We start from the raw sequence: 15,180 nt of genomic DNA on the forward strand, positions 1-15,180 counted from the left end.
TTGGGATCACTAGTAGACCAGCATTTTCAGAGTGAAGGCTCCGGACCGGAACATAGGGGGAAATTAAATCTGAAAGATATGAGATAGCAAGTCCATGCATGATTTTGTATACTACCAACAGAACCTTAAAATCACATTTTAAGCTAACAGGGAGACAATGCAGGTTAGCGAAAATCGGGGTCATGTGATCAAACTTTCTTGTCTTAGTTAAAAGCCTCGCTGCAGCATTTTGTACCAGCCGAAGAATCTTGATTTTGGACTTCGGGAGACCGGAGAGTAGTGCATTACAGTCATCGAGACGGGAGTAGAGATTTTTATATTATTGTTTAAGTCATTCCAAGTGCATTGCTCTCGCTTTACTTGAGCTTGGAATTCATGATTCCCAAATTTGATTTTAATCACAACAGAATATTTTTAACACTGTAAAAAACAATTCTCACCTGGTTTTGCTTTCATTTTTGTATTTCTTTTTATGTCATCACTCGATATTTTGTTTTTCGGAGTGAATAAATTAACAAATTGATATTATCTCCCAAGTGGTAGGTCAAGGGTGTCAGACTCATTTTAGTTCTGTGTCAGGTACCAGAACAGGAATTAGAACCCACTCGCGTAACATTACACACAGTTTATTGGGGAGAAGAGAAAGGAGCGCAGACTCGATCCGGAGATCGTTGGTCGCGGGGAGTAGATTGCTCAGAACGCGGGAGTGGTGTGTCCGTGGCAAGCGTAGGCCGAGTCGAGAGCGGGGAAAAACCGATCGATGGCCAAGAGGAAAACAAGAACAAAAACACAGGACAGACGAAAACAGGGCTTGACGTGTCAAAACGGAGCTTCGCAGACGCTCCGACAAAAGGCGACTCACAGGACAGCGTATAAGTAGTGACAGCTTCAGCTGGTGTCCATGGGTGGGGCCAATTGGGCGCCCTGGCAACTGTGACCGAAGCTGGCGCCACATGGCGGGGGCCAATTCAGCGCCATGGCAACCGTGACATTCTGGGGCCACATGGTTGAAAAAACATTCTCCCGGGGGCCAGACTAGTAAATTACTGGCATAAAAAGTGTGCATCAGCTGTAGGGCTGAGGGTCTTTTAGGAGGCTCACAATTAAATAACAATTCAGGGGTGTTATATTTGATCGTGAAACGATTATTGGTGGGTTTTTTTGATTAACAAGATATTATCTCTTGTCGTGTTTATTAACTGTGTATTTGTAATAGAAGGCAGAACGGCAGTTGAATCAATTTTCACTACAATTTATTTATCTCAGGGAACCTCATGCAAACTGTAAAGTGACAAGCACAAATTTTAGGGCTAATGATTTCAAAGTCGGCAGCACGGCGGCGCAGTGGTTAGCGCTTGTGCGGCACAGTTCATGTCATGGGAACCTCCTGCGTGGGTTCAAATCCAGCTCCAGACTTCCTGTGCGGAGTTTGTATGTTCTCCCCGTGCTTGCGTGGGTTTCCTCCGGGCACTCCGGTTTCCTCCCACGTTCCAAAAACATGCATTTCAGGTGAATTGGCCAGTCCAAATTGTCCCTAGGTGTGAATGAGCGAATGAGTTGTCTGTCCCTGTGTGCCCTGCGATTGGCTGGCAACCAGTTCAGGGTGTCCCCTGCCCACTGCCCGGAGATGGCTGGGATGGGCTCCAGCCCCCCGCGACCCTAATGAGGACAAGCGGTACGGCTAATGAGATGAGATGAGAGATTTCAAAGTCTTTTTCTGCTTTTTATTTTTTTGAAAATGTTTACCTGGATATGGGATGTTCGCTGTTAAGTTTCTTGTCTCTTATAGAAAGGAGCTAAAGTTTTCCATACACTTCTGCAAAGACACCGAGTTGCAATATTTTGAAATTTGTATTATTTCCACTAAAATAACATCGGGATGGGGTTCCTCGATGTTCTCTGGTTGATTAACGGTTGTCAGCAAATACAGCTAAAGTTTTATGCGAGTGGCACCTGGCTTTGGTGACATCCAGTGGATATATTTAAAACGGCAAGTCATTGTTTGACTCATTGTTCTGTTTTGCTTTTCTCAGCTTTGTGTCACAGGCCACAAAAAATTATGTGGCGGCCCACATTTGGCTCGCAGGCCAAAAGTTTGAGACAGGTGTGGTAGATGATAGTGGTCATTTAACAAACATTTCTTTTTACCAACATTGGAAAAAAAAACTAATGTATATACCATTTTTTTCCTTTTTTAATTATACATGTACTCATCTAATTAAAAAGAAGGTAAGTGTCAGGACCAGAACGGAAACAGGACCCAATTGCGTAGCGTACCACAAGTTTTATCGAAGGAAAGAGGAAGGGCTGCACCCACGATCCGGTTTTGCTGGATGCGGGAAGCAAGTCACTTTCGTACTCGGATTGTGATCTGAACACGGAAGTGGATCTTCCGTAGCGAGCGATGGCGGTGTCAGGGACGGAAAATTTGGTTCGGTAGCCGGGACTTGGAGAGCAAGGCGTGGTCGGGGTCGGAAACGAGTCGTAAGCCGGGACGGGAGAGCAGACGTGCTCAGGATCAAAACAGCTCGTAGCCAGAGACAGACAGGAACAAAAACGGGACAGTCGGGAGTCAGGGTCGAAAAAAGGCTTGCCTAGTATACTCTGAAGTTCGCAGACGGACTGACAACAGGGGACTGACAGGACTGGGTTCAAATAGTGACAGGGAGCCAATCAGAACCCGCCGCAGTTGGCGCCAAATGAGCGGGCACAGGTGAGTCACATCAGTAATCATGACAGTAAGTATTCATAATAAACTATAATTTCATTGGCTTATCTTAAGTTGTTTTTTTCTTATTTTACCTGGTACAAAGGTTAAAAAAGAAAAGAAAAATTGCACTCTAAAGGTTAAAAAATAATTTAAAAAATGGTAAATTGTATTTTATGGATAATAATTAAAGGAAAATTGTGTATTACTTCACACTCGAAGGTCAAGATACTTTACATAACATGAGGATCACCTAGAGCACAGGTGTCAAACAGGCGGCCCGCTAAGGGATTGAATCCGGCCCGCAAGACAACACTCAGAGAAGCGCAAGAGAAAAACAAGCTGCAGGTTGAAATATGTCAACTTGATGTTGCCAAAGCCAGTTGCCTTGAACAAAGACACTGTACTTGTGTTTCTTTCTCTCTCTCTCTCTCTCTCTCTCTCTCTCTCTCTCTCTCTCTCTCTCTCTCTCTTTTCCACTCCTTTTCTCCCACTCTAAGTCTCTGTCTCTTTCACTCTCTGTGTCTCTCTTTTTCTCTTCCTTGTTGCTCTTTGTATCTTTCTCTCTCTGTGTCTTTTTAACTTCTTTTGCTCTAACTTCCTTTTTTCCTCTTCTCTCTTCTTTTTCTCTCTTCCTACCCTTTGCGCTTTCTTTTCTCTTTTCTCTCCTTCTGTCTTTCTATTTCTCTTGGGATTTCTTTCTTCCTCTCCCTTTCTTTTCCCCCTCTCTCATGACTTTTTATCTCTTTTTATCTTTTTTGTTCTCTCTTTTTCTTTCTTTGTCCCGCCCTCTTTCCTTTTCCCTCCCTCTTGCTCTTCTTTCTTTATCTCTCTTTTTCCTTCTCTTTAATCTACTAGTCCGGCCCCCGACAGAATGTATGTTCTATCGTGTGGCCCGCGAGTTAAAATGAGTTTGACACCCCTGACCTAGAGGGAGCTGAAATTATTTTCAGACATCTTGCTGCTTTGGGTACCACCAAAAACCCAAAACCTTATAGAAGGCTTGGCAAAAAACATAGATATAAATGGTGCAGCTTGGTCACTTTGAGTCTCTGTATTTGCTTTGTAGCACTCCTTTTTGGGTTGCATTACACCATGCAGTGACATGTTTTGGTCTATTATTACACAGTGTCCCTTTAAAAGAATAGGTGTTAATAATATTTTGCTTAATTTACCATGTAATAAACAAATGAAACAGTATACTCTGTTGAAGTTATAAAAGTAATAAAAAATGTCTGAAAATAAAACAGGTAAGTTCTTTTTACTCAGCTTTTTAACGTTAATAAAGGATTTTACCGCTATTTCACCACTAAAATTCGTAAAAATTCAGGAAGGACACACCTCAAACCTGGTCATCTTATTACTGCTTGTTTATACATGAAGTGGGTTTTTTGCATCATTCCCACGTAATCACCCGCATCGTATGCGAGAGAGGCCTTGCGGTTCTTTTGCGCGTCTCGACGGCGACATGTGATCCCGCATAAGTAAGTGTTGCCGCTATGACGTTTCCAGACAGCGACTGTCCGCTATTAAGATTGTGAATGTTTGATTTCCACGCATCGGATTTTCCCTTTTGGCCCCCGCGTCTGGTGTCGTGCCGCAGCGTTGTTTAGCTATGATTAGCCGAGTTTCGGCGTCTTTATGAGGAATAAAAGCAGAGCGGGATGCTGTGAGAGGCCGTTTGAGAAGTAAATCATACCTAAACTCACATGCAACATTATACTCTCACACATGCACAACTATAGTTTCTTACAGAAAGTCATACCCATGCATAAACTTCTACTCTACGCTGCCATACACATTACAATATTCTCTCACACATAATCAACTATACTCTCCTACAGGTACAGTCATACCCATGCACTACTATACTCTCTCATACACATTACTATACGCTTTCACACTGAACATTTTACTCTCATACCCTTTGATACCCTAGCTTTATCAGGAATAAGAGCAGAGCAGGATACTGTGAGAGGCCGTTTGAGAAGTGAATCATACTTCCTCTCACATGCAACATACTCTCACACATGCACAACTACACTTTTTTACAAACACAGACATAAGGATGCACAAACACTGCTACTCTACGCTCTAATACACACCACAATACTCACTCACACATACTATTATACTCTCATACCCGTTGTTTGGTTTTGATTAGCCGAGCGTCGGCGTCATTATCAGGAATAAAAGCAGAGCGGGATGTTATGATAGGCCGTTTGAGAAGTAAATTATACTTGCTCTCACATGCATGCTACTCTCACACATGCACAACTATACTTTCTTATATTCAGAGTCATAAGCATGGACACACACTACTACTCTACGCTGCCATACACACGACAATATTCTCTTACACATACTCAACTATACTTTCCTACAGATACAGTCATACCTATGCACTAACACTACTATACTCTCTCATACACACTACTATACTCTCTCGTACACACTACTATACTCTCATACCCGTTGTTTGGCTTTGATTAGCCGAGCTTCGTCGTCTTTATCAGGAATAAAAGCAGAGTGTGATGCTATGAGAGGCCGTTTGAGAAGTAAATTATACTTGCTCTTACATGCAATATACTCTTACAGATGCACAACTATATTTTCTTACATTCAGAGTCATAACCATGGACACTATTACTCTACGCTGCCATACATACGACAATATACTCTCACACATACTCAACTATACTCTCATACAGATACTGTCATACCCATGCACAAACACTACTATAGTCTCATACACACTACTATACGCTCTTACACATACAATTATACTCTCATACCCGTTGTTGGCTTTGATTAGCCGAGCTTCTGCGCCTTTATCAGGAATAAGAGCGGTGCAGGATGCTATGAGAGGCCGTTTGAGAAGTAAATTATACTTGCTCTCACATGCAACATACTCTCATACATACTCAACTATACTCTCATACAGAAACAGTCATACCCATGCGCAAACACTCCTATACTGTCATACACACTACTATAGGCTCTTACACATACTATTATACTCTCATACCCGTTGTTTGGCTTTGATTAGCCGAGCTTCGGCGTCTTATTCAGGAATAAAAGCAGAGCGGGATGCTATGAGAGGCTGTTTTAGAAGTAAATCATACCTAAGCTCACATGCAACATTATACTCTCACACATGCACAACTATATTTTCTTAGTCATATCCAAGCATAAGCACTACTACTCTACGCTGCCATACACTCTACAATATTCTCTCACACGTACACAACTATACTCTCCTACAGATACAGTCATACCCATGCACTAACACTACTATACTCTCTAATTCACACTACTATACTCTCTCGTAGACACTACTGTACGCTCTCACACATACTATTATACTCTCATACCTGTTGTTTGGCTTTGATTAGCTGAGGTTCTGCGCCTTTATCAGAAATAAAAGAGGGGAGCAGGATGCTATGAGAGGCCGTTTGAGAAGTAAATTATACTTGCTCTCACATGCAACATACTCTCATACATACTCAACTATACTCTCATACAGATACAGTCATACCCATGCACAAACACTCCTATACTGTCATACACACTACTATAGGCTCTTACACATACTATTATACTCTCATATGTATCCCTGCCGGTGGTGAGAGGACGCTGGCGTGTATGTCGCCGCTTCTCACTCCCAAAAACTTTTTCGAAGTCTACTTTTTCACTGGCCTCTCTCCCTCGTCATGGCGTGCCAAAACATCGCCGCTTTTGGACTATTCCCGATTCCTGAACGTCAGGAGTCGTTCTGCCACCATCCAGTGACAGGATTGCTCCAGTATTCCATCGCGGATCTTCTCCGGATCCGGTGGATTGCACTGGGGCCCCCGCCACCGGAGCTGCTCCACCATCCTGACATCGCTCGCCTGCCTCGACGCCGCTACATTCACCGCGGATCGCGCAGGCACGTCGAGTATAGAAACCCCGGCTCAATCACCTCAACCTGGTCCACTTCTCGACGCCCTCCCTTAAACTGCAGCCGTAGGGCTAACTGCCATGCATTAGCCCGCCTAGCTAGGTCGGCTAACAGCACTGCCGCCGTCAAACATGACACATCCGCCGTAAACTTTGGATTGCTGAACGTCCGCTCACTCACGAACAAGGGCCACCTAATCCAAGACGTCCTTGCCGAACGAAAACTCGACTTCCTCGTTTTAACAGAAACTTGGCAACAAACAAATGACTTCGCTGCTCTAAATGACTCCACCCCCCCCAGCTTTGTTTACATCTGCCGTCCCCGTGGCAACGGCCGTGGAGGAGGTCTCGCGGTAATTCACCGTGAGAAGTGGAAAGTCTTGCCTGTACCTGTCACTGCATTGACTTCCTTTGAGTGTCTGGTGATTAAGCTCCCAGGACCCACGCCAACCATCATTGCTTCAATTTATCGCCCCCCAAAGCCACATAGTGATTTTATCAATGAATTCTCCAGCTTAATTTCACATTTATCCACTCTCTCGCCTAATTTAATTTTATTGGGAGATTTCAATATTCACATGGACAATCCCAACCTGCCACTCACCAGAGACTTCACATCCTGCCTGGAGAGTCTCGGGATACACAGCCTTATTGATTTCCCCACCCACATTAAAGGCCACACATTGGACCTGGTCTGCTGCTCCGGCCTCTCTACTTCCAAGCCCACTTCCAACGTCTTTCCTGAATCTGATCATGTCCTCCTCACTTTTAACACCGTACTCTGTCTCTCTACTGTCAAAACCTCCCGTCTCATTTCTTTTCGTAATACCAAAAATATCAACATTGACACCCTCTGCTCCATTATTGACCGCTCCCCACCCCCAGAAGCTCTTTCAAGCCCGGATGAGCTCACCTCTCACTACAATACCTGCCTCACAAATATTCTAAATTCTATTGCCCCCCTGAAAACCAGGACTGCCTCATTCTCCACATCTGCCCCCTGGTTTACACCCGCTCTTCGGTCATTGAAATCAAAGAACCGCCAACTTGAGCGACTTTATAAGAAAACCGGCCTCACCATCCATAAGGACATGTACACTACCCATACTGCTAAATACAAGGACCAAATTACACAAACCAAATCCAGCTACTATTCCGGCCTCATCCTTTCCAACGAAGGAAATTCAAGAACTCTCTTCTCTGTCATGAACAAAATCCTCCAGCCACCAAATTCTCTCCCCCTCCACCTGTACTCCACAGCAACCTGCAACTCCATAATGGAGTACTTCAATCACAAAATCCTTAAGATTCACCACCAACTCCATCAAAACCTGTCTGCTCCCTCCCCATCTGAATTTCCTTCTGCTTGTCACTTCTTCTCCAGTTTTGCTCCACCCACGACTGCTGAATTATCCAACCTCATACTCAAATCCAAGCCCACCACTTGCCAGCTTGATCCCCTCCCTTCATCCCTTGTTAAATCCTGCCTCCCTTCTCTGCTTCCTCTCATATCTGCCATTATCCACTCCTCACTCTCTTCTGGTATCGTCCCATCACTTTTCAAAACCGCTGCTGTTACCCCTACGCTGAAAAAACATGGTGCCGACCCCAACAACTTTGACAACCTTCGCCCCATCTCCAACCTTCCATTTATTTCAAAAATCCTTGAAAAAACTGTTGCTGCTCAACTCCACTCGCACCTGTCCCTCCACTCTCTCTATGAGCCCTTTCAGTCTGGTTTCCGCCCCCGCCACAGCACAGAGACTGCCCTAATCCGTATTGTAAATGATCTCCTCATAGCATCTGACTCCGGTTTGGTCTCCATCCTCATCCTCCTAGACTTGAGCGCCGCCTTCGACACAATCTCTCACCCTATCCTCCTCAATAGACTCTCCTCCATTGGTCTCACTCATACGCCCCTCAGCTGGTTCCATTCCTATCTCACTGGCCGCACTCAGTTTGTCCAGCTGAAATCTTTCACCTCAAAGCCCTCCCTAGTCACCACAGGTGTACCCCAGGGATCTGTCTTAGGTCCTCTTCTCTTCATCATCTACCTCTTGCCTCTTGGTCATATCCTCCGCAAATTTAATATCCAATTTCACTGCTTTGCTGATGACACCCAACTCTACCTCTCCTGCAAACCAAACTCCATACTCCCACCTCCCTCCCTCACCTCTTGCCTTTCCGAACTCAAAACATGGTTCACAACAAACTTTCTTAAATTAAATGCCAATAAAACTGAATTCCTCCTTCTTGGCACCAAATCCACTTTATCCAAAGTAAACAACTTCTCTCTCAACATCGACAGCTCCTTAGTGTCCCCCTCCCCCCAGGTCAAGAGTCTGGGTGTCATCCTGGATAGCATGCTTACCTTCCACTCACATATCAACACCATCACCCGCACTGCTTACTTCCACCTCCGCAATATTACCAGACTCCGCCCTTCCCTCACCCCCCGCACCACTGCTATTCTCGTCCACAGTCTTGTCACATCCCGCCTTGACTACTGCAATGCTCTCCTCTTCGGCCTTCCTCAAAAGTCCCTCCATAAAATTCAGCTGGTTCAAAACGCCTCTGCTCGCATCATCACAAAAACATCTTCCCAGCAGCACATCACCCCCGTTCTCCAACAGCTACACTGGCTTCCTGTTCAGCATCGCATCAGCTACAAACTCATCCTATATACATATATGGCCATCCACAACCTGGCTCCTCCTTACCTGTCCGACCTTCTCCAGGTGCACGTCCCCACTCGCTCCCTCAGATCCTCGTCCTCCCTCCGACTGTCAGTGCCCCCTGCCCACCTGAGCACCATGGGAGCCAGAGCCTTCAGTTGCGCTGCTCCCAAGCTTTGGAATAATCTACCTCCGGACCTCCAATACTGCACATCTCTCTCCACTTTTAAGTCCCGTCTAAAAACACACCTGTTCAGGACTGCCTACAACACATAGCTTCTCCATTTCCTTTGTTTTTATGATTTTATGTCCTGTTTTTATTTATTATTTCGTTTACAACTTTTTAAATTGTATTTTTTCATTGTTTGTACAGTGTCCTTGGGTGGCCTGAAAGGCGCTTTTAAATAAAATGCATTATTATTATTATTATTATCATACCCATTGTTTGGCTTTGATTAGCCGAGCTTCGTCGTCTTTATCAGGAATAAAAGCAGAGTGTGATGCTATGAGAGGCCGTTTGAGAAGTAAATTATACTTGCTCTTACATACAATATACTCTTACAGATGCACAACTATATTTTCTTACATTCAGAGTCATAACCATGGACACTATTACTCTACGCTGCCATACATACGACAATATACTCTCACACATACTCAACTATACTCTCATACAGATACTGTCATACCCATGCACAAACACTACTATAGTCTCATACACACTACTATACGCTCTTACACATACAATTATACTCTCATACCCGTTGTTGGCTTTGATTAGCCGAGCTTCTGCGCCTTTATCAGGAATAAGAGCGGTGCAGGATGCTATGAGAGGCCGTTTGAGAAGTAAATTATACTTGCTCTTACATACAATATACTCTTACAAATGCACAACTATATTTTCTTACATTCAGAGTCATAACCATGGACACTATTACTCTACGCTGCCATACATACGACAATATACTCTCACACATACTCAACTATACTCTCATACAGATACTGTCATACCCATGCACAAACACTACTATAGTCTCATACACACTACTATACGCTCTTACACATACAATTATACTCTCATACCCGTTGTTGGCTTTGATTAGCCGAGCTTCTGCGCCTTTATCAGGAATAAGAGCGGTGCAGGATGCTATGAGAGGCCGTTTGAGAAGTAAATTATACTTGCTCTCACATGCAACATACTCTCATACATACTCAACTATACTCTCATACAGATACAGTCATACCCATGCACAAACACTCCTATACTGTCATACACACTACTATAGGCTCTTACACATACTATTATACTCTCATACCCATTGTTTGGCTTTGATTAGCCGAGCTTCTGCGTCTTTATCAGGAATAAAAGCAGAGTGGGATGCTATGAGAGGCCGTTTGAGAAGTAAATTATACTTGCTCTCACGTACATCATACTCTCACACATGCTCAACTATACTTTCTTACAGAAAGTCATAACCATGCACAAACACTACTCCTCTACGCTATAATACACACCACAATACTCAACACTAAAATGGCTTCACGACCAGTGTTCCCTCTAAGCTGCACGCGTGCGCGATTGCGCACTGCTCGCACATTCTCAGCGCACAAGAAAATCTAGCCAGCGGACAAAAATGAGGGCTCAAAATGACTAATTAAGAAGCGACTTAAGTCAAAGTTACAGTGCATGAAGGTAAAAATACACGGGTTCCCCTGACGTTGTGTCCTAAATGCGGTATTTTGAAGTCAATGTCGAATGAAGTTGAAAAGTAAAGTTAGTAGAGTTTTTCGAGAACCGGCTTCTTCGGCTCGGCTCACTAAAAGGAACCGGCTCTTTCGGGTCCTAAACGGCTCTTCAGGTTGTTTTTGCTTCTTTAATCCCAACATGACCAAATATTATGTAAAACTATGTACAAAATGACTTAAAAGAAGGGGGGAATAGAACAAAAAAGAAAAAAATACCAAAATGAAAAAGTAGTGAAAAGCTGCGAAAAAAAAGAAACAAAAGGAAGAGAAAAAAAGAAGGAAAAATTTAGAAAAAAAGCCAGAAAAATAGAAAAGAAAGAAACGTAGGAAAAAAGTAAATGGAGAACAAAAAGAAAAAAGTAACAGCTCGGAAAAAATAAACACAATGAGACTTTTTTTAAAGGAATTTAAAAAGAAGTAAAAAAAAAAACACGGAAAAAAGAAGAAAAAGTTTGAGTTGCATTGAAATAATTTCCAATTGTATCAAGTGAATCTTGTTGCCAACATTGTACTTCCACTAAAAAATGTGACTAAGTATAGTTCTGTATCTTGCAACCGACTAAATAAGCCCACAAAAATGTTAATATTATGCGACAAAATATATCAGGCCGTACAACCTTTGCAATAGTACATGAGTCAATTCCTTCAAAAGAGAAAAATCATTTTGCATTGCCGGAAACTAAGCAAAATGTAACTTGGTGTCAAGTTTTGGAAATGTTTGATCATTGATTATCTTGCCACACTTGGGATTATGGTTGCTCACTGTTGTTTCAAGCGTTACTCACCGACTTTGTGTGAACGCTCAGACCCGTGGAAAATTAGAGGGAACATTGTTCACGACTCAACGCTGGTGACGCTCTACTGCAGCAAAACCATTCTAGTTTACCTCTCATACAGCCTGTCATAGGATGCCGCTTTATCGCTTTCGTTTTTTTTTTGGCTTCACTTCCCGTTGACCATACGTGGCCACATCCTGTTTGAATATTTTCTCCGCCGCATTAGCAGAATGGACGCTGCACACCCCGCTGCTGTCAATTAGCTGTCCGGCTAACGCAATAAGCGCAAATGAAGTGTTTGCTTCTTGCTCTTTAACCGGGCCCAAAGTTGCCTTTCATGTGGACGGCCGTCTGTTTGCCTCCTTAATGCGGTTTGCCCGTCCCGACCCGGGTGTAATTGAGCGAGTCATTTAGCCGCCATGCGGACTTTCATTCAGTTAGCGCTTTGTTATTGTGAAGGAACGGAAGACGTCCGACTGAACATCGGCCGCCCTGATCCGATTAGGTCTGCACCAGGCTGCAGATGAGTGATTGGCAATTTTATTATTATTATTAGAAGGGGTGTGGTAAGGACTCTTAAGGGCTTCTGATACATGGACAAATTATGCCCATCACTCACTGTGAATCCCCTTTAATCTGCTTGTAAAATTTCGTAAATAGTAATGTTGTGACTTGATACAAAAATATACTAGGCTCGTTGAAGCAGGAATCTTCAACTGTCACGACAGGACCCACTTGCGTTGCGTCTTATTGGAAGAAAGAGAAAGGGTTGCGCCCAGTGTTCCCTCTAAGCTGCGCACGGGCGCAATTGCGCACTGCTCGCACATTCTCTGCGCACAAGAAAATCTAGCCGGCGCACAAAAATGAGGGCTCAAAATGACTATTTAAGAAGCGACTTAAGTCAAAGTTACAGTGCATGAAGGTAAAAATACACGGGTTCCCCTGACGTTGTGTCCTAAATGCGGTATTTTGAAGTCGAGTCAGAGTAGAACGAAGTTGAGTAAAGTTAGTAGAGATGGTTGAGAACCGGCTTCTTCAGCTCGGCTCGCTAAAAGGAACCGGCTCTTTCAGGTCCTAAAAGGCTCTTCAGGTTGTTTTTGCTTCTTTAATCCCGACATGACCAAATATAATGTAAAACTATGCACAAAATGACTTAAAAGAAGGGGGGAATAGAACAAAAAAGAAAAAAATACCTAAATGGAAAAGTAGTGAAAAGCTGAGAAAAAAGAAACAGAAGGAAGAGAAAAAAAGAAGGAAAAATTTAGAAAAAAGCTAGAGAAAAAAAAGGAAAGAAATGTAGAAAATGTAGGAAAAAAGTAAACAGAGAACAAAAAGAAAAAAAAAACACAATGAGATTTTTTTTAAAGGAATTTAAAAAAAAGTAGAAAAAAAACGGAAAAAAGAAGAAAAACTTTGTGTTGCATTCAAATAATTTCCAATGATATCAAGTGAATCTTGTTGCCAACATTGTACTTCCACTAAAATGTGATTAAGTACAGTTCTGTATCTTACAACCGACTAAATAAGCCCCCAAAAATGTTAATATAATGCGACAAAATATATCAGGAAATCAAAAGAAATGGATATCTTGTGAAAGAATTGTAAGAACAAACGACGTTTGTAGGCTCTACAACCTTTGCAATAGTACATGAGTCAATTCATTCAAAAGAGAAAAATAATTTTGCATTGCCGGAAACTAGCAAAATGTAACTTGATGTCAAGTTTTGGACATGTTTGATAGTTAATTATCTTGCCACACTTGGGATTATGGTTTCTCACTGTTGTTTCAAGCGTTGCTCACCGACTTTGTGTGAACGCTCAGACCCCTGGAAAATTAGAGGGAACATTGGTTGCGCCCACGATCCGGTGATTGAAGGACGCGGAAACCAGGTCGCTCTAATACTCGGATTTTGCTCCGAACGTGGAAGTGGATCTTCCGTGGCGAGCGATGGCGGTGTCAGGGACGGAAAAACGGGTCAGTAGCCGGGACAGGAGAGCAAAAACGTGGTCGGGGTCGTAAGCGAGTCGTAAGCCAGAATAGGAACAAAAACAGATTGAAAGCCGGGACGGGAGAGTAGACATGGTCGGGATCAAAAACGGGTCGGAGCCAGGGGACAGGCGGGAGCAAAAAGCCGGGTTAGAAATTTCAGGGTTTTCAGGGTCGAAAAATGCTTGCCTAGTGTTAACTGAGGTTCGCAGATGGACCGACAAAAGGGGACAGACAGGACTGAGTACAAATACTGATCGGGAGCCAATCAGAGCCTGCAGCAGTTGGTGCCAAAGGAGCGGGCACAGCTGAGTCATATCAGTAATCATGACATCAACCTTTTTCAAGCTAAGAGCTACTTTTTGTTACTTATTAGCGCAAAGGGCACCCATTTTAGTATGCATTTGTATAATAACAACTTATCACGTTAAAATTATATTGTTATTATCTTATTATCTGGTTATTCATTGGAAATAGACTCAGTCAACCACTAAAAAGAATAATTTTACCAAAATATCATAATGACCACGCACTGGTTACATATTTTCAGAACACCAGGTTGGAGATCTCTGCTTTAAAGGGACAGTGTGTATTATTTTACTAATTGTACCCTGCCCCTAAAAACATGTTAAAAAGCACAAGAAAGAATACAAACTATAGAGACTCAAATCTACCATACTGCACCATTCTTCTAATAATTATTTTACCCGGCCTTTTGAGAGGTGTTTTGTTTTTGAGTAATGGATATTTTGCCATTTTTTTGGGCAAGGTGGTCAGTGCTAAGTGATTTTTATGGGTTGGCATTTGGTCAGCCTAATTTTTTTTTTCTAATCAGGAACTTGTTGACTTGTTTGTGGGGAATCCAAACTGCGGCATATTTTTGCCTTCAAGAACCTGAAATTCCCCCTTTTTTCATGAACCGGAACAGGATTAGGACCCAAATGCGTGACGTTTCTCACACAAGCTTTTATTTTACGGGAAATGGGAAGTCATGCACGTTAGGCAGCCGGTCTGGCGTGGAAAGACAGGAAGCCAGAGACCGACAAGATCGATTCCAATTGCCCGATTAGATATCGGACGGATGGGGTTGATACCAGACACGACGGGACAGGCAGGATTGAAATTGAAACAGGATATTGAAATTAAACAGGACAAACTAGATGGGAACGAAAACTGGAGATAATAATTAACAGGACAAAAATAGACGGGAACGAAAACTGGAAACCGATATTAAACCGGACAAAATAAACGGAAACAATACCGGACAGGAAATACCAATAGAAAACAGGACCGAATCAGAACCCAGAGGTTCGTTGACGGACTGACAAAGGGAGAGTGAGAGCACTG

General features: G+C 43.0%; 1 protein-coding gene across 4 annotated transcripts in view; it reads left to right on the top strand.

The window, feature by feature from the left end:
* The window catches only part of dgkb (diacylglycerol kinase, beta), a 157,354-nt gene that overhangs the window by 45,926 nt on the left and 96,248 nt on the right, over positions 1–15,180 (top strand). The window lies entirely within an intron of this gene.

This window comes from Urocampus carinirostris, chromosome 2 (assembly GCF_059441175.1).
Source record: "Urocampus carinirostris isolate Australia breed hairy pipefish chromosome 2, RoL_Ucar_1.0, whole genome shotgun sequence".
Taxonomy (NCBI): domain Eukaryota; kingdom Metazoa; phylum Chordata; class Actinopteri; order Syngnathiformes; family Syngnathidae; genus Urocampus; species Urocampus carinirostris.